Source organism: Mustela erminea, chromosome 2, assembly GCF_009829155.1.
Source record: "Mustela erminea isolate mMusErm1 chromosome 2, mMusErm1.Pri, whole genome shotgun sequence".
Taxonomy (NCBI): Eukaryota; Metazoa; Chordata; class Mammalia; order Carnivora; family Mustelidae; genus Mustela; species Mustela erminea.
In genome coordinates, this window is record NC_045615.1 from 49,871,027 (window position 1) to 49,891,034 (window position 20,008).

Below are 20,008 nucleotides of genomic sequence, written 5' to 3' on the forward strand. Positions count from 1 at the left end.
CAAGGAGCCCTGGATTTTGCTGTTAGGGTTGAAGGGACTTGAGTCCAGTCCCTGTTCTCTTCCAGATAGGGTATATAAAGACATAAAGAGTAATTTCAAAAACTACCTACATATGTTTAATGTTTTAAGGGGTAATTTTAATTACTTGAGAAATTTACCTGTGGTTTCTCCCCAGTATGACTCATTCTCTTTGCTTATCCAGGACTCTAGTCAGTAGCCTCCTGCGTGACCACCTAGTACAGTCTTGTACGTGTACGTCCAATAAAAACAGTTCACTACAATGTGGCCATAGGTATAATTTAAAAATAAAAATTTTATTTTGTCTCTCACCTCTGTAAACAAATTTAATGGATCTAACAGTAGTGTCTGTGTAAAAACCCAAATCCTATTATTTCAAACTAAAAGTAACCTACCGTATCATTTTTTATACTATAAAAAATATTGTAGTAAGCTGAAAAATGTCTCCCATGTAGTCCTGATTATACCCTTTAAATGTTACCTTATTTGGAAAAAAAGACTCTCTGCAGAGAGATGGGGAGATTATCCCAGTTTATCTGGGTGGATACTAAATGTAATTACAAATAGAGTTATGAGAGAGAGGCAGAAAAAGATTTGACACCAACAGAAGAGGCGGCAATGTGACAACAGAGGAAGAGATTGGGTTGAATCAGCTATAAGCCAAGTAATGTCAGCAACCACTAGAACCTAAAGGAAGCAAGCAATATGTTCTCCCTAGAAACTCCAGAAAAAGTGTGGCCTTGTTTTCAGACCAGGGATGCTGATTTGGGACATCTGGACTCCAGAACTGTGAAAGAATAAATTTCTGTTTTAATCCATCAAGTTTATAGTTAATTTGTGACAGTGGCCATAGGAAATTTTTTTTTTTTTTTGGTAAAACAAAAAATAGAGTAGTATATGTCATCTATTAAGAGGAGTCAAATAATCTAAAATATTTCTATTCTGAGATAACCACATTTATTGACACATTTAGTGATTAATGTTGCAAGCCTCTTAATGCATAATTCCATTAGATGTGTGAATCCTTAGATATGCATGCCATTTTATCAACCCTATCTGGAACTCAGCAAAGCTCTTTCAATCTGCAGACCTAAGTTGTTCTTCAGCTCAGGGATTTTTTTCTTCATCTTATTTTTTTAAGTGATTCCATGGTTACTTTCTTCTATATCTTCCTTTTCTTCAGTCTGGAAATTCTGTTATTTGCTAGTTATGTGTCTTTGATTTATTTTCCAAATCTCTTACATTTTTTCCCTAGTGATTTTCTTTTTTTTTCTTTTTTTTTTTTTTTCCTTTCTGTGCTTTGACTTATTTCCTTTACTTGATATTTTAGTCACTAAATCAGGTCTCAGGGGGAAAAAAAAGTTTTTCCATTGCTTTTCCATTATAATATGTTTATTTAGTTCCAGAAAGACTGTAGATGAGCCTCAGCCTGCTTAAATTTTATTACTGTTGTTCAAATTGTCATCTACTTCTCCAGCAGTTTTCTTTTGAAAAGGCTGCAAATTATGGTTGCTTCTCTTCTAATTGCTTTCTCTGACAATGGGTTCCCTAGGTCGCATTGTTAACTTGCCTTGGGTATCTGAAGTTGTATCAGTCTAATGGGTAGTCAAGGATAAAGCAGTGGCCCTTGGGAGAGATTAAAAACTTCTTTACCTAGAACATATCCTCTTAGGTTAAGACCGAACAGTATAGCCCTTCCTCCCTAAGTCTTTGCCGCCTCCCCAAGTGGTGCAAGAAATAATAAAGTCTCCCCTGTTCATGAGACCAGTATAACTCTCTTTCTATCTACTGTCAGAATCTCCCCTCACTTCCTTGTGATTCCTCAAATGTTTTCTCACTTTCCTGGTACATTCTAGTATCCTTAGCATTATCCTTTCAGGATGTTTAGGATTTTGTAAAGAGCTTCTGTTTCACATAGACTCTTCTTTAGATTAAGCCTAATTCCTTGCTTAGAATGAGAGTAGGAGAGAAAATATATGAAGAAAAAATAAGTCATTTCAATATTTCACTAATTTATCCTAGCTCACTAGATAACATATTCCTGTAATATGCTCCTTCTACCACCTGATTATTTTTCAGAGCACCCACCATACTTCGAGGATTTGTGTGAAGTCTAACATTCCAGATAGATTGTAATAATCAATGAGGGCAGACTTTAACTTAATACACATTTATTTAATAGCCAAATGAGAAATATTTCAGGAGATAATGTCTCTAAACAAGGTGCATGTCTTTGTTTGTTTTTAATAGGATTAACTTCAATTAATAGAATATAAAAAGAATTAAAATCCAGAAAGTTGTTCATGTGCTATGGAGAAGAACCAGTATTGGTCTTTGAGTGTAAACAACATCATCACTAATAAAGCTGCATTTATGGAACACATGAAAATATTAATTAATTTTTCTTAGGTGTCTTATGCCTACAGAGATATCAATTCTCACTTAATGATGGTAGTACCTAAAGTATGGGCTGTATGGGGCATAATGGCAAGCCTTATTTTAACAGAAAGCAAAGCAGAGTAGCAGACCATAATATTTTCTCTCTAAGAATTATTTATAAAAGTGATAGTGTAAAATTTTAAATATTAATTCTAATATTAACTGTACAACTGAAACCATTATTAAGTCACTTAAAAGAAGGATAAAGAAAATGTAATTTATGCCATTTGCAAAATTTTTTCTCAAGTAGAGAATTAGTTGAAAATCCCTAACCTGTGATTCCCTACAAAGTCACTTATAACTTGCGTATTAGTATCAGCTCATTGTCTCTTTTCTGCGGGACTGTGTAATTTCCAAATACTTTAATGAAGACGTGTACTGTTAACCAATATGTATTCCTTACTACCTGATAAACCAGCCAACCATTTTGTATATACAAAATAATTTTTCTTTATTCCATAAAGTATCTCGCTGTTCTCATTCTCCTTTGGTGGCCTATGTACCTTTCTTTTCCCAAGTGAAAAAAAGAGGGGGAAAAAACAACAACAACAACAACAAGGCAACTCAGTGTGGCTACAACAGTTTCTATAAAATGCCTCTGCCCAAGTTTCCCTCCTATCAGGAACATAATTCTTAGCAAACAGGTCACTAACTCACTTAATTAACTCTCTTCTATGTTCTTGGAGGCATTGCTATGTCAAACCTAAATTGGCTTAGTATTTAACAACCTGTACAAGCCCTTTGGGAAAACTGTTCTTAACAAAAATGGCTTCTTAAATAGCCTTTGGTCTCCTTAAAGGATTCTAATTACTGTATAAAATCCTAATACACCTATTAGCAATTGCATACATATGCAGATTTTCAACAGAGAGAGAGATAAATTTCTTACTTCATTCCCTAAGGGGCATTCTAATATTATTTTCCTTTGACCCATACTTGACCTATGAACACCTGATACACAGATATTTTACCCAAGGATCTCTCACTCTAGCACTTTGGCAAGACCTGTTTAGGATTGCTCTGTACTCTGTTAGGATCTGGAATACAGAGGAGAGTTATCCCCTCTTTCCATTTTTCCTACTTACACAGTATTTTTGTTTGCTTGCTTGTTCGGTGTGGTCTCTAGTATTTACTCTTTGCCAGTCATTCCACTCTAGTCAGGGTTGCAAATTCATGGATGCCTTGGTTTCTTTTCTCCAAAAAATTGCAGTCTAATGAGGAATAGAGGAGGAAAAAACAAAACCAAACTATAATTATAGCTAGACTTACAAGGATTACTATATATTTTTAAGAAAATACAAAAATAGTGTATCTTATTTAGAACAAGAGATTCCAGATTTCCCAGAGAGAAATGAGTATCGGAGTGGAATTTTTAAGAATAAGTCAGACTGTAGTGGTGTAGGGAAAGACCATCCTGAGCAGAAAGAAGGTTGACATTTGGAGGGAAGTATGATCTGTCTGAGGACATGTAGGTAGTTTAGAACTGTGAGCTGTATGGCTTCCTTTAAGAGGTAGTGGTTGAAGCCAAGGGGGTAGACAGGTTCATTGAAGGCACTGGAAGAAGAAGAAAAGAGATATATTAAATTTTAATAAAATAATTCAGAAACTTTTATAATAAAAATTTTGGAAAAATTGGGGCCTTGTAGTATGCCAAAAGTCTAAAGATGAAATCCATGAATCTCAGTTTAACAGTCTACCCATATTTGAACATAGCAGTTGAGTCTAATGCAGATGGATACCTATTTATGAAAATAACTTGTTAAAAGTCTTGTTTACATCGTTTTCTCAGTACATGTAAAATTTTCTTTATGCAAATTTTTTATTTACAACTCAGATTTTTAGGATTATGGGCATTTAGTATTACTAGATACAGCTAGGTTAAGAGCAGTGAAATAGCTCAATGCTCAAACATCAACTAATCTATTTATTTGAATATATTACTTATATATAATAAATGGTATACAAAGAATATGAAGCAAATCATAATCAGAATGACCTTATCATTATGTGATAAATGTCACCTAGTATTAAAACTTAATTTTATACACACGCCTATTTTCATGGAGTTGATTTATTTTTTTCTGGACTACTACTCTGTGTTCACAAATTCTGACAGTAACTCATACTTACTTTTTTCCACTTATACGGAAATAGGAACAGTTTAAAGACATAAAACATTTACGGGGTCTTAGTACCCTTAAATTTGTACACTACAGCTCATATGAGATGTGATCTATCCTGTGTACTTTAAGAGAGTCAAAGCAATTTATCACAACCTTAGCACTCAGTTCAACCTGAGAAAAATTACCTGTCAAATATAACTGTACTACTGAACAAGTTGATGGCTGTGCATTGGACTAGAGAATGATGTCCAGCTACGTAACAGATGCTCTGGGCATCATTCAGATTTTTAAAAATGCACATGATAGTCATTATGTTAACATTAGCATATTTTCTCTATAGAGCTTTCTGGACTGATTCCACAGAAGGACATTTAGAGGAAGGTGTGATGCAACAAATTTACTTTTCTGCATATATATATATATATATATATATATATATATATATATATATATATATATTTCAGTATGAAAAACTAATCTCAAAGTAATTTAGCCATAGTGTAGCCATTCACAATTCCAGAAGAAGCAAAATGCGAAAATACAGAACAAATCTTTTGGTTCTCTCTCTCTCTCTCTCTCTTCCTTCCTTCCTTTTTTTTTTTCTTTCTTTCCCCCCTGTTGGAAGGCATCATAATATGATTGTATGTGAATTTTAAATTTGCCATTTCTTTGCTGATCTAAGTAATGCCATATGTTTAAACAGTTAGTTCTTCTGCTTTGAAGATTATCTATGATCTCTTTCCTGCCTAGGAATCAGTTGATTTCCAGTTTTCTGATGCTGAACTAAACCAAATGATTGTCCTAACTCAGTGAGCTCAAAAGGCTGCTAGTTGGTGAATGTCTCTATGGATATGATTAACTACATTACTGTAAAAAATACGCTTTTTATAAAGCTGTATGATATATTAGATCATTCATATACAGGTTTACCTTTCTTGGACACTCTGTTGCACTTTCCCTTGGCTCACTTGGCCAGGGAGAATCTTCCATGTCCTGAGGCAGATCTGTGACGACACCCACGTGAGTGAGCTTAGTAAAGGATCTCCTATCTCTAGTCTCTACTGGAAAAGACTACATCCCTGACTTACATACTGATTTAACCTCATGCGACCTAAGCCACACCCAGCTGAGAAACACCCAGATTCTTGAGGTGACAGATACTTGTTCCATTTTTTTTTACACAGCTACAGGTAATTAATAGAGCATTTAGTAAAGGTTTGCTACTAAATATGGGAGTGAAAAGTTAAAAAACTGCATTAAAAAAAAAGAAAAAATAAAAAGAAAAGAAAAGAAAAGAAAAATTAAGGTGCATAAGGATTACCATTTTTAGACTGGGTCATGGGTCATTTCGATCAATATTTCAATAGTAAGATATATGTCAGAGAATGCTTTACCAAACAGAATCTTCAGTGTCTTACCATTAACCTCAAATACTAAAGGAAAACCTCAATTCAAGTTATATTCCTTATATTAACTATTATTTATGTGTACCCTTTAGTGTGCTGGGTAGTTACCATCCACTGTAGCATCCACTGTCTTCCCTTTTTCTTTCTGTCATTCTCTCCTCCTCTACTACCCCTCTCCTCCAAATCTCTTTCACTGGTGCCTTCTCTTCTCCTCTCCTACTCAATTGTTTCACTCTTTCTCTCTCACAAGCTTTTTCTTTTTCACACATGTACGTACTCAAAATGCATAGCCACATGCAATGACAAATAAATTGAGTTTTGACATAGTCGAATGAAATGTTTTGCTCAGTAGTTTACTAAAAATCTGAATTGAGTCATCTGAATAATAATGCAAATGAAATCTACCACTTGAGTTAGGGTGATAGCAGTTTTGATGTTTTTCATCTGTTTCAAAAGAAAAAAAAAATGCTAGAGGCAAGAGTTTGCCTTTTTTAAAATCCAAAAGCTTATGATTATCCTGCAAATACAGAAATTATTTTTGTGGGACTACTTTTGCTATCATAAATATAGCAATGAAATTTTCAATGCATTATTGGTTATTCAACCTTTTATATAGCTATAATTTTTAAGTATTTATATGTTGCTAATTTTTACATAAATTATCCTAATTTACCCACGTTGTTTTTTATCTTAGCTCTGGCTGCTTTAACTAAATACCACAAACTGCATGGGTTAAACCAACAGATGCCTGTATCTCACCGTTTTGGAGGCTAGGAAGTCCACAAGCAAGGTACCAGCAACTTTGGTTCCTTGTGAGGGTCTTTGCCTGGCTTGCAGATGTCTCCTCATTGTATTCTCACAGGTCAGAGGGAGAGAAAGAGAGAGCATAACGGAGGGAGAGAGAGACCTCTCTTGTGTGTGTCCAGGCAGTCTGTGTGTGTGGGGGGTGTGTCTCTGTGTGGGTGTTCATTTTTCTAGTGCTTCTTAGAAGGACAGTAATGTCATTATGAGGGCCCTAGCCTCATGACCTCATCTAATTACCTCCCAACGGCTTCACCTCCAAATACCATCACATTTGTGGTTAAGGCTTCAACATATAAATGTGGAGGGAGTACAACCATTTGGACCATAACATTCTTTTTTTTTTTTTTAAGATTATATTTATTTATTTGACAGAGAGAGAGAGATTGCAAGCAGGCAGAGAGGCAGGCAGGGGGGTGGGGAAGCAGGCTCCCCGCTGAGCAGAGAGCCCAATGTGGAACTCGATCCCTGGACCCTGAGATCATGACCTAAGCTGAAGGCAGAGGCTTAACCCCCTGAGACACCCAGATGTTCCTGGACCATAACATTCTTATCTTTAAGGTAAAATCTCCAAATCATAATTAAGGTATGAGTTATTCTTCATTTCAAATGATATTTGTTTATAAAATATGTGTAAGACAATTATTTTGATTTATTAAATTTGTAATCCAAAAGGGTTTTTGTTTTGTTTTGTTCTTAAGATTTCATTTATTTTTTTCAGGGAGATAGAGCATGCAAGGGAGAGAGTATGAGCGGGGTGAGGGCGGGGAGAAGCAGACTCCCCGCTAAGCAGAGAGCACAATGTGGGACTCCATCCCAGGACCCTAGGATCATGACCTGAGCCAAAGGCAGACACTTAACTGACTAAACCACCCAAGCACATAATCCAAATGTTCAAAGAATTAAAAATTATTTTTTATTATTTGTTATATATAATTGTTATTTTTCTTGCTAATGATTTGATAATCATATATTTTCCTTCAAATAACGTAGAGTGAACAAATTTTTATGCAGAAATGGTGTTTTTAAATGAAAATACCTTTATTAACTCATTTATGTCATACACATTTATAGTTGATTTGGTAGAAATTAAAATATACTAATTGTTCATTCTATTCTTTTCCTCCTAACTAGAGACAGGGCGTTAACACCTTTTTACTAAATAAAATGATTGTCTTTAGAAAATGTCAAGCAATAAGAACCAAAGAAGTAGAGAATAATTATTAATTCTTGTTTAAATGTTTGGTAGAATTCACGTGTGAATCTGTCTGGTTCTGGCTTTTATTTTTTTGTTGTTTTTTGATGACCAGTTCAGTTCTGTTACTAGTAATTGGTCTGTTTAGATTTTCTATTTCTTTTTAATTCAGTTTTGGAAGATTGTATGTTTTTAGGAATTTATCTATTCTAGTTCTAGGTTGTCCAATTTATACATATAGTTTTTTGTAGTATTCTCTTATGATCCTTTATATTTCTGTGGTGTCAGTTGTTACTTCTCTCTTGTTTCTGATTTTATTTGGGTGCTTTTTTCTTCTCTCTCTCTCTCTTTTTTTTCCTGATGAATCTGGCTAAGGGTTTATCAATTTTGTTTATCTCTTCAAAGAACCAGCTCTTGGTATCATTGATTTTTTCTATTGATTTTTAGTCTCTATCTCATTTATTTGAGCTCAGATCTTTATTATTTCCTTCCTTCTACTCACCTTGGGCTTTGTTTGTTCTTTTCTAGTTCTTTAGGTCTAAGGTTAAAATGTTTATTTGAGCTTTTTCTTGTTTCTTTCTTTCTTTCTTTCTTTCTTTTTTTTATGGATTTTATTTTTTTATTTTTATTTTTATTTTTTTTATGATACAACCATTTAAACATATATTTTTATCCCCAGGGGTACAGGTCTGTGAATCACCAGGTTTACACACTTCACAGCACTCACCAAAGCACGTACCCTCCCCAATGTCCGTAATCCCACCCCCTTCTCCCAAACCCCCTCCCCCCTGCAACCCTCAGTTTGTTTTGTGAGATTAAGAGTCACTTATGGTTTGTCTCCCTCCCAATCCCATCTTGTTTCATTTATTCTCTATCTCACTAGCTTTTTCTTGTTTCTTGAGGTAGGCCTGTATCATTCTGTATCTCCCTCTTAGAACTGCTTTCTTTGTTCCCAAAGATTTTGGGTGGTTGTGTTTTCATTTTCATTTTCTCCATGTTCGTTTGTTTTTTATTTCTTCTTTGATTGCTCTGTTGACCCGTTGATTTTTTTTTTTTTTGCATCATGTTGTTTAGCCTCCACATATTTGTGCTTTTTCCTATTCTTTTTCTTGTAATTTATTTCTAGTTTCATACCATTGTGATTATGCTATTAGTCTTGTTGGATTGATTCCTTTATCATTATGTAATTCCCTCCTTTGTCTGCTATTATTTATCCAAAGAAACAAAGACACTAATTTGAAAAGATATATGAACCCTTATGGTTACTGTAGCATCATCTACAGTAACCAAGATATGAAAGCAACTTAAGTATCTAATAATAGACAATTGCATAAAGAAGATGTGAGAGATACATATATGGCCATATATATATATATATATATATATGATATATATGATATATTGGAGATATATATATAATATATATATATAGGATATATTCACTATGTATATTCCACTGTGTGTGTGTGTGTATGTATGTATATGTGTGTGTGTGTGTGTGTGTGTGTGTGTGTGTATATATATATATATATATAATAGAATGTTATATAGTCATAAACAGGGATAAGACCTTGCCATTTGTGATAGCATGGATGGACTTAGAGTGTATTATGCTAAGTGACATAAGATAGACTGAGAAAGATAAATACCATATGATTTCACTCATATGTGGAATTAAAAAACAAACAAATAATCAGACCATGAATACAGAAAACTAATGGTTGTCAAAGGGAAGGTGGGGAGACAGGTAATATGACTAAACAGTCATGGGACACACAGCTTTCCAGTTATGGAATGAATAAGTTACTGGAATAAAGGCACAGCATAAGGACTATAGTCAGTGATATTGTAATAGTGTTGTAGGTGATAGATGGTATCTACACTTGTGGTGAACATAGAATAATGTATAAACTCGTGAAATCACTGTGTTGTACAGCTGAAACTGATGTAACATTGCGTGCCAACTATACCCCCCCCCAAAAAAAAACCAAAAAAAAAAAAAAAAAGGAAAGGAAAGGAAACAAAGAAATAGAATAAAATTGACACTTTCATAAAATTTAGGTGCTATTTTAAATGTGGAACTTTCAAATTTGCTGTGTTGGTCCATAATGGATATGGTGGTTTAATTTAAGTTTTTCAATTTTGTGTCAATTTTACAGATCTTGATATTGGCATGGGATTGAATTTCCCTTGGAACCTCAGCAGATAATACTTGTTTTTCTTTTTATGCACAACTTTGTTTGATGTATCCTCTGGTTTCCTGTTTCTACATTGTTATAACAAATTAGTATCATGAAGTGATCTTAGGTGTCATTACCAGAGGCAGCTGACAGGAGCTAAAACATATAATCAGTATAAATTTTGCCTATATGGACCCCCAAGTTTTGATATTTGTCTAAATCCCAGGTGCAATCAGACTAAGACAAAAAAATTAAATTTTTCTGCTCATAAGCGATAGTTTTACATTGTCTTTTCACTCAGAACATTTGGTCTCAAAACAAAAATGTTCATAACATTTTTGTAATTAAAAAAAAAAGAAAATTATCTTCAGAAAGTGTATAACATATAATTAAAATACTAAATTACAAATACATTCCATTATTTCTTAGAGATTTTCCTAGCCTTTTTCAAAGATGTTGTTTTAGGGAGAAAATAAGGATTATTATTAGAGTTTTGTTTTCAAATCAATATATTTATTAAAGTTCACAGTGGTTTCATAAAAATGTGAGAGAAAAAATGTGAGAGTAAACATACAGCAAACTTCACATTAATTATTATTCATTATTAAAATTAAGACCAGTTTTTAATGGGGAATGGATGACTCGCCAGATACTTGTTTATTTTTTTTTAAAGATTTTATTTATTTATTTGACAGAGAGAGATCACAAGTAGATGGAGAGAGAGGCAGGCAGAGAGAGAGAGAGAGGGAAGCAGGCTCCCTGCCTAGCAGAGAGCCCGATGCGGGACTTGATCCCAGGACCCTGAGATCATGACCTGAGCCGAAGGCAGTGGCTTAACCCACTGAGCCACCCAGGCGCCCTAGATACTTGTTTATTATTTATTGATGACTTTTATGTATGCTAAAAAGCAAAGTTTCTCACATAAAATGTCAGATATAATCTAGACTCACTACTGGAACAAAATGAATATATTTCACTGTCTTTGGAAATTGAGAAGGAAATGTGTGTGTGTATGGCAGATCAATCAATCAATCATCAGACTGCTTTTTTTTACTTAAAAATGTTTCTATGCTTAGGTTTAAGTTATTGTAGTTTTCAAACCTTTGAGTTGTGGTGTAGCAGATAAAATGAAGCCTCAAATCATTCTCTAATCTCAAGAACATCCTGGCAGAATTACTGAGACTTGTCTGTTAAAATTGATTTCCTCTTAAAGAGAAGTAGGCTTTTCTTATTGTGTTAAAAAATGATTTTATCTATTAAGTGTCTTTTCTTGTGAAGATCCTTTCCTTTTATGACCCAAAAAGAAAAATGTTCTTTTTCCCCCTGAGTTTTTATATTCACTATACCCACTAATCAGTAATCTGTATTGCAAACAAAATGGAATATAATCCAAAAAGAGTAATCTTTTTTTAAATGAATACAGAACAGCCATCATTTCTAATACCAGTCATCTTAATTTGCAGCATATGTGTTGTTTAATTTTATGATGCTTTTTGATTTTAGCAAAAGCAATAGGTGGCAGACTTTTATGCTGAATCTGTCATAGAATAGGGAATCAGGATATTTACACTGTAATTTTGGGAACTACTGGTAAACCATAGGCAAGCAAATTTTTTTAGGACACTAAAAGTACTTGTTGAGATTTAGCTCTGAGATGTATGTGGTGTCTGTCATTATTAGTGATGATGGTTAGGTTTGCTTGTTGTTGTTTTAACAAGACTACTCAGGAAGAGAAGGATACAGATAAATGCCTTTCCACCTATTAACAATGTTTTTAAAGTTAGACTTTATCTGACATAGATAATATCTATACTGAATGGAAAGGGACTTCTGATAATTTCTGCATCCATTGCTAATTGATAGTCGATTGAACTATCGAATAGTTCCAGTAAAAAAAAAAAAAATCCAGTAAAAAAAAAAAAAATATATATATATATATACGGTAGAAGAGGTGCCAGAAATTGCAGTTACCTGCATGAAATTATGATAACATCTTTTCTATAACAGCAGAAGATATATTAGAATGTCTTGGACATATTTTCAGGAATAATTTTAAATATTGGAAGAATGTACTCATAAAAGTAAGGGTTAGATTGGGTAGTCAGAAATATGCTCTCAATATATGTAAAAAAGAATATAATGTTCATTTCTTGATCAGTGAAATGAGAATTGTGCTGCCTAAACACTACTTAACAAGGTATGGCAAAATAAAATTGGTAAGTTATGGGTGGTATTTGTGTCTTAGGACTGAGACAGAGGTGCATAGAATTTCCTTTATTTTCAACTTAAGTTTTGAGTGTAACTTCTAATACTTACATAAGGCCAAAATATTAAATATGAAATGTTTTTAAGCTTTATTTTGAATATAGGTTAAAATTATTAACATTCAAAAAATATTTTTATAAGATGAACTTACAAAAGAACTCAGTCAGTTCCTATGGAATATGTTAATAATTTTTCATTTACCTCTATTCTGAAATGTTTTATAATTGAATTTGGTTCTTTCAGACTGTGACTTGCTTTTTTTTTATTTGATCAAAGTCATAGGTGTATTATTTCTTGGGGTGGTGATGGTTAAGAAGATATGGTTCATATATATAATGGAATATTATGCCTCCATCAGAAAGGATGTATAATCAACTTTAGTATGAACATGGACGGGACTGGAGAAGATTATGCTGAGTGAAATAAGTCAAGCAGAGAGAGTCAATTATCATAACATTTCATTTACTTGTGGAGTATAAGGAACAAAATGGAGGACATTAGGAGAAGGAAAGGAAAAGTGAATTGGGGGAAGTCGGAAAGGGAGACGAAGCACCAGAGGCTGTGGACTCTGAGAAACAAACTGAGGGTTTTGGAGGGGAGAATGGTGGGGGGAACGGGTGAGCCTGGTGGTGGGTATTAAGGAGGGCACGTAGTGCATGCAGCACTGGGTGTGCTGCATTAACAATGAATATTGGAACACTGAAAAGATTAAATTTAAAAAAGAAATACCATTTGAAGGATTACTTTTTTAAAAGATCTGATTACTAACATTTTCTAATAACATATGAATCATCAAAAATTTGTATTGAGATTTATTAGATGAACCTGAGATACTTAAGTCTTTTTCCATAATTATGAATCTTGCACCCTGTATGTCATAACAGTATTTTGAAATACTGTACTTTGCATTCTGCTTCACAGAAATAGTTGATCTGATAAATTCCTTTTTGCTGAATGCTGTCATGTCCGTCTTTTTAATACCCTCCTTGTTCATTATAAGTGCCATTAGCCATACTGCCTAATGAAAGGTACCTCATATCAAGTCTGATTACTGCTCTAATGTTTTCCAGGCGTGCTTGGTGATGAGCCTGGCATATGAAACAATTTCCTACAGTAATAAAACTAATTAAAGTAGGCAGTCATCCACATACCACTTTCTAATGAATTATAATAAGCTCATTAATCTCAACCTCTCTTATTCCAGAAAGTCCATTGATAGGACCTGTATGTAAGAGTAAAATTTCTCACCCTTATATATGTACAACTATTACAGAATCAAAGAGGACTTTGTGAATTTAAGTTTTAAAAATTACGAATTGCTGATCAATGCTTTAAATGAAATGTATACTTTCTAAACTCTGCCCAGATTACTTATTGGCAGGATCCCTTTCTGTTTGAGTTCTCCTGTAATTGATTTAACAAAAGAAAAATGATTCATTGTATAATAATAACTCTTCAGCACCTTGAAGACTAGAATTGAATGAGTCAACTCCTTATTTTTATTTAGAGATCATATGAGAACGATGAATTGAGTACTTGAGATCAAGTGAAAAACACACCCTGTTTCCTCTCCAGAGAGAGCTAGAGTATCTGCTCAAAATGTCAAAATAATTATTATAATAATTATTTTTGGTTAACATTTCTTCAAATTTGTGATTGTGCAATGAAACAACATAAGAATTACTATTCCATTCTGTTATAAATAGTTTGGTAATGTAGACTATTGTTCTGGAGATAATTTTACTGTCAAGGAGATAAGGCTGTTAAATGTGAGAAACATTGGAGACTGTTTCTCCAATTTCTGAACTACAAATGTGAATAGTAAAAAAATACGTTTTTCAGAATAGCAGGGTTTATTCTATCTTCATTATAATTTGATGTTTTAAAAATGTAGCAGTTTCCATCTTGAGGCTCACTACTACTATGACACACATGAATTTCTCCCTAAAGAAGGGAATTATAAATATGTACATCTTAAAACTGATACAGAATGTTTGTAGTGGGTTAACTGCAAATAAGCACATTTTAATTTATGAAATTAACATTTAAAATTGTTTTCATTTATGAATTTTAAATATCATGAATTTTTATGAGAAAATGACTTGGATATTCTGTGCAGAGATTTTCTTTTATAAAACTGATGTTTTAAAATCTGACCTTTGTGGGTAGAGGTGTAGTGAAACTGTCCCTGAGTAAAATGTCTCCCAGTCTGGCATCAGCTAAACTGTGGTCGCCAGTTGCCACTATATGTGATGATGAGTTGGTTCCATGCTTGAACAACAATCAGGAGAAGGGCTTTTGGTACAGATTCCTCCATTAGCTAGCTGTATGGTCTTGAGAGAGTAATTTACACATCATCTAGTTAAGTATATTCATGTATAAGGTATGAAGAGCAGGCTAGAGAAGTGCCTTCCGAAGTGTCAAAAGTGCCACTGATAGTAAATGTGGTGTTTCAAATAATGTTTAAAAGACTTTATTTACTTATTTTAGAGAAAGAGAGAGAGAGAGAGTGAAAGCCCATGAGCCAGGGGGATGGGCAGAGGGGGAGAGAGAGGGAAAGAATCCCAACAGACCCTACACTGAGGGCGGAGATCCTGGAGTTCAGTTTCAGCACACTGAGAGCAGTGTGAGCCAAAGCCAGGAATCAGTCACACGACTGACTGAGCCACCTAGGTGCTCCTCAAGTAATTTAATAATGATTTAAAATATTGTATGAAGTGAAACAATTTCCCCTTCTAATCTCAGTTCAGTTCTGAAATCGAGAAATTGGTTTTCTCCTGTATGTCCTTAGGATTTTTCTAGCACTCATATTTTTGACAGAACTGTGGATCTCCTAGTAGTTTCTAAGACGCAAGAGATACACTGCTGAACAGAAGAATGCAGCATGTCAGTCTTACTAAGAGAAGTGGATTTATTGAAAGTTGTCTCAAAGATAATAGAAAATTAATTAAGAATGTTAGGAAAATTTTGAGAGCTCCAGTTGACCTTGTTTTGAACAGAAACCTGTTGGAAAAAGACTTGCTCCGGTTAGTAGATCTAATTAATAATACCTGTTAAGAGCTAGCTGTACCTTGAAAAAACTTTGGTAATATGCTTTAATGTTAATAGGAAACATGACTCATCATCATAACAGCCAACATTTATGAAATGCTTAATACTAATATTTATTGAGTGATTTGAAGTCAGACAGTCCTCCTAAATGATTTACATGTACTAACACATATTAGTCTTCATCACTCATTTTAATGTTTATGACAACCATATAAATTAAGCAGCAACATTCTTCTAATTTTTTGTGTGAGGAAACTGAAGTACTCAGATACTAAGGAATCTCAGAAATGTCAAAAACTGCCAGGTTGGTGAAAACATGGAGGTTTGGGAAGAGTGGCCTTGCCCTGTGCATCTTTTCCATCTGGCTGTTCTGAATTAGAGGCTTTTATAATAAACTGGTAGTCTAGTTTGCACGATTTTTCCTGTGTCCCTTGTTTGATGAGAATTGCAAAGACAGAGAGATGAATGCAGTTGATTCAAAACATGAGAAGACCGTGATGAATGATGCCTGGAAAATCTTTCATTTGGAAAAGCTATGGGGAATCCCTTCAGCAAATTTGGGACAGGTAACAAATATATTTTAAAGACTGAACCAAACCAAAAAGACACTGATATAAGGCAAGAACTTTCTGAAATTGTACTCTATTCATCCAACTTAATGGCTATCTGTGTGAATCTTTAGATTATTTGACTAGTTTGGTGGTAAAGTTACTTCCTGAAGTTGAGAACAAAAATATACCATTCCCAGAGTTTCCTGAACACCCTTTCCAAGAACATCTTAAACAACTTTAAAAAATAGTACCCAGTAAGGATTTTAGGAATCTTTTTTGTGACATTTCCCATACCTGACCTTCAGGTCAAATCTTAGTCATCTCATTGGGCATGAAGGTCCTGGAAGTCTGTTATCAGATCTTAAAGGGCTGGGTAAATACTCTTGTTGGTGGGCAGAAGGAAAGAGCGTCCAGGTTTTATGTTTTGTTTTGTTTTATCATTAATGTGGACTTGACTGAAGAAGAATTATTACATGTTGAAGATACAATTTTGCACATGGTTCAGCTATGTGCAGAATGACCTCAAGAGTGGTTTTCCAAGAGCGCAAAGTCTTGAATGCTGTTTTTTGGGGTTTGTTTGTTTGTTTGTTTGTTTGGTTTAAATATAGAGACCATAAGCTAGATTGCAGGAATATTGCATTCTTATCACCTAGAAGAAGTGCTCACAGCTGAATATTTACTGGAAGAATTTAGATCTGCCTTAAAATAGATGGATCTGTATAAACTCAGACCAGAAAATGTGTGGGTTGCAATAGTTTCCAAGTCTTGAGGGAAAAACTGATCGCGCAGAAGAGTAGTATAGAACCCAGTACAAGCAAGAAGCTGTACCAGATAAAGTCATTAAGAAATGGCAAAATGCTGACCTGAATGAGAAATTTAAGCTTCCAATTAGGAATGAATTTATTCCTACAAATTTTTGAGATTTTTATCTTTAGAAAAGGAAATGGCACCATATACTTCTCTCATTAAGGATGCAGCTATAAGCAAACACTTGCTCAAACAAGATGGTAAGTTTTTCATGCTGGAAGCTTGTCTCAACTTTGACTTTTTCAGCCCATTTGCTTATGTGGATCCCTTGTACTGTAATATGGCCTATTGGTACCTTGAGTTTCTTAAATCCTCAAAGACTCTCTCAGTGAATATGCATATGTAGCAGAGCTAACAGTCTTGAGCTCTGACCTCCAAAATACCATCTATGGGATGTGTCTCTCCGTGAAAGGTTACAGTGATGATGACAAGCAGCCAGTTTTGCTAAAGAAAATTTTTGAAAAAATGGCTGCCTTTGAGATTGATGTAAAAAGATTCAAAATTATCAAGGAGGCATATATGTGCTCCCCTAACAATTTCCAAGCTGAGCAGCTCACCACCACACCTTGCTGCTGACTGAAGTGGCCTGAACTAAAGATGAATTAAAAGCAGCTCTGAGTGATATCACTCTTAAGGCCTTCCTATCTCTGCTCCTGCCATGGCTGCACACTAAAGCGCTTCTCCATGGAAACATGACAAAGCAGGCTGCACTAGGAATTATGCAGATGGTTGAAGACATCATTATTGAACATACTCCTATGAACTTTCTCCTTCCAAGTCAGCTGGTTCCATGTGGAGAAGTTCAACTCCCTGACACAGGATGGTTTGTTTATCAGCAGAGGAATGAAGTTCACAGTAACTGCGGCATTGAGATATATCACCAGACAGACATGCAGAGCATCTCAGAGAATATATTTCTAGACCTCTTCTATTAGATCAGGTGGGAGCCTTGCTTCTTCAACAACCTGTGCAACAGTGAGCAGCTAGGCTTATCGTCATCAGTGGGCCATGTAAAGCCATTAGCATGCAGGGCTTGCAATTCATCACCCAGTCAGAAAAGTCACCTCACTACCTAGAATAGAAACTAGAGTGGAAGCTTTCTTATTAACCATGGGGAAGTCCAGAGAGGACATGACAGAAGAGGCTTTTCAAAAACACAGTCAGGCATTAGCAATTCATTGACTAGACAAACCAAAGAAACTATCTGCAGAGTGTGCTAAATATTGGGGGAAATCATCTTCCAGCAATATAATCTTGACAGAAATAATACAGGAGTAATTTAAACACACCTACTGGGGATGATATCATCAAGTTCTACAAGGAAATGTTGGCAATAGATGCCCCAAGGAGACATAAGGTATCCATCCATGTTCTTGCCAGGGAAATGGATTCTTATCATGTGGTTGGAGAGTTCCCATGTCAAAGTGATATAAATTTGTCACAAGCACCTGCCTTAGCACAACCTGAAGTGATTGAGAACATGACCAGTTTCAAGCATGGTTTTCCACTGTTTCCCCTTGTGAAACCACATACTAACTTCATGGCTGCAAAACGCTGATGATTCCTCAAGGAAAGGGCATCCCTGAGTCTTCCAGGGGCTAGGAAAACAGTTTTGGCCACTTTAATAGTTTCTGATTCATTATTAGAGAGCCAAACAGAAAGAAAGAAAAAAAGAAATTGTCAAATGTCATTATGTAGAAATTTTAAAAATCCAAAGTAATTAAATTACAAAAAAAAAAAAAAAGAAGAAAGGTCAGACACCTAATAAATGGTAAAGATTTTAAAAATTTTGTACTTTGTATTTCTATTTCTTTATTTTCTTCCTCGTGTCACACCCAGTAAGCCTTAGTTAACTTAGTCTTCTCAGTTCTCAACTGGAAGCTTATTTCTTTGAACACTATATTCCCAGTGACTGGCCCATAGTAGGCACTTAAAAAGTATTTGTTGAAAAATGTGTGAATGGATTAATTAATCAGTAAATCTCTTCCATAATAGACAACTTAAAGTGTCTCTACACATAACCTGTTGGACTCAAAGACCTCACTCCTAGTACTTCCTACCCGCTCCCTTACTGAGTTTTCTCCTGATTACTTGTCACTCTTTCTGTTATTCGTCTTGGGTAATTTGGAACCAGGACAGTTGCTCTTATATCAGAATGTACAGCTGTGGGGGCGCCTGGGTGGTTCAGTCAGTTAAGCATCTGCCTTCAGCTCAGGTCATGTTCCAGGGGTCCTGGGATAGAACCCTTTGTCAGGCTTCCTGCTCAGCGGGGAGCCTGTTTCTCCCTCTCCCTCTGCTGCTCCCTCTGCTTGTGCTTTCTCTCTGTCAAATAAATACATTAAAAAAAACAGTTTGTATAGGTTCAAATGAAAACTGCAATACTTATCTTTGTCCATAACTTAAGTGTGTGACATTAAAAGATATATTTAAGTCTCCCTGAGTTACAGTTTTCTTATCTGTTCAACAGAGATATTAATATCTACTCATCAAAATTATTGTACTAACTAAATTAAATGTATTTGAAACACCTAGGAAAGTTTGGCATATTGTAGATATTTTATAGCATCATACTGAAATATCAAGACATTGGAGCCAAACAGACCTAATACTATTACAGGGTAGTTCTGGAAGATTGAGTCCATTGTTTACACATTTAAAGCATTAATTGTTTGATGGTTAATCACACCATATAAGTTCCTAACCCTGAATTATCTAGGGTTAAGTGAGACAGTGTTGCCAGAGTGCCTGGCATATAATTAAAACAAAATGAATATTAGCTGCTTCTTTTAGTAATAATTCTCCTTTTCTTTAAATGTTTTCTTATTCTGTTGGTTTAATATCTTGGGGAGAAAAAAGGAAGACAGTATATTGTCTGATGATTGAGTACATTTATTAGACTATAGTTTTCTCTAAAGTATAAGCTTCGATTTTTGCCTAATAACAGTATAACTCAAAATTATATTATCTTGAACACTATTCTGCTTAAAGTTACTATTGTAGGAAGTAGAAAATTCAGGTCTAACAAAAGTTAATTTGTTGAGTCTGTATTTTACAGACCACTGGCAATTGGATGACTATGATAGGGAGAAGATTTATATTGTATCTCTGTATTCATAAGTTCCTGAATAGAAAGAAACACAATTCAAGCATTTGAAAAATACACTGGAGAAGA

The 20,008-nt window shown here is 34.6% G+C and overlaps 1 protein-coding gene and 1 pseudogene across 4 annotated transcripts in view; both read left to right on the top strand.

Annotated features, from left to right (window-relative positions):
• The window catches only part of CCSER1 (coiled-coil serine rich protein 1), a 1,384,598-nt gene that overhangs the window by 583,902 nt on the left and 780,688 nt on the right, over positions 1-20,008 (top strand). The gene's annotated exons all lie outside the window — the stretch shown is intronic.
• LOC116584487 lies at positions 12,855-18,495 on the top strand (annotated as a pseudogene).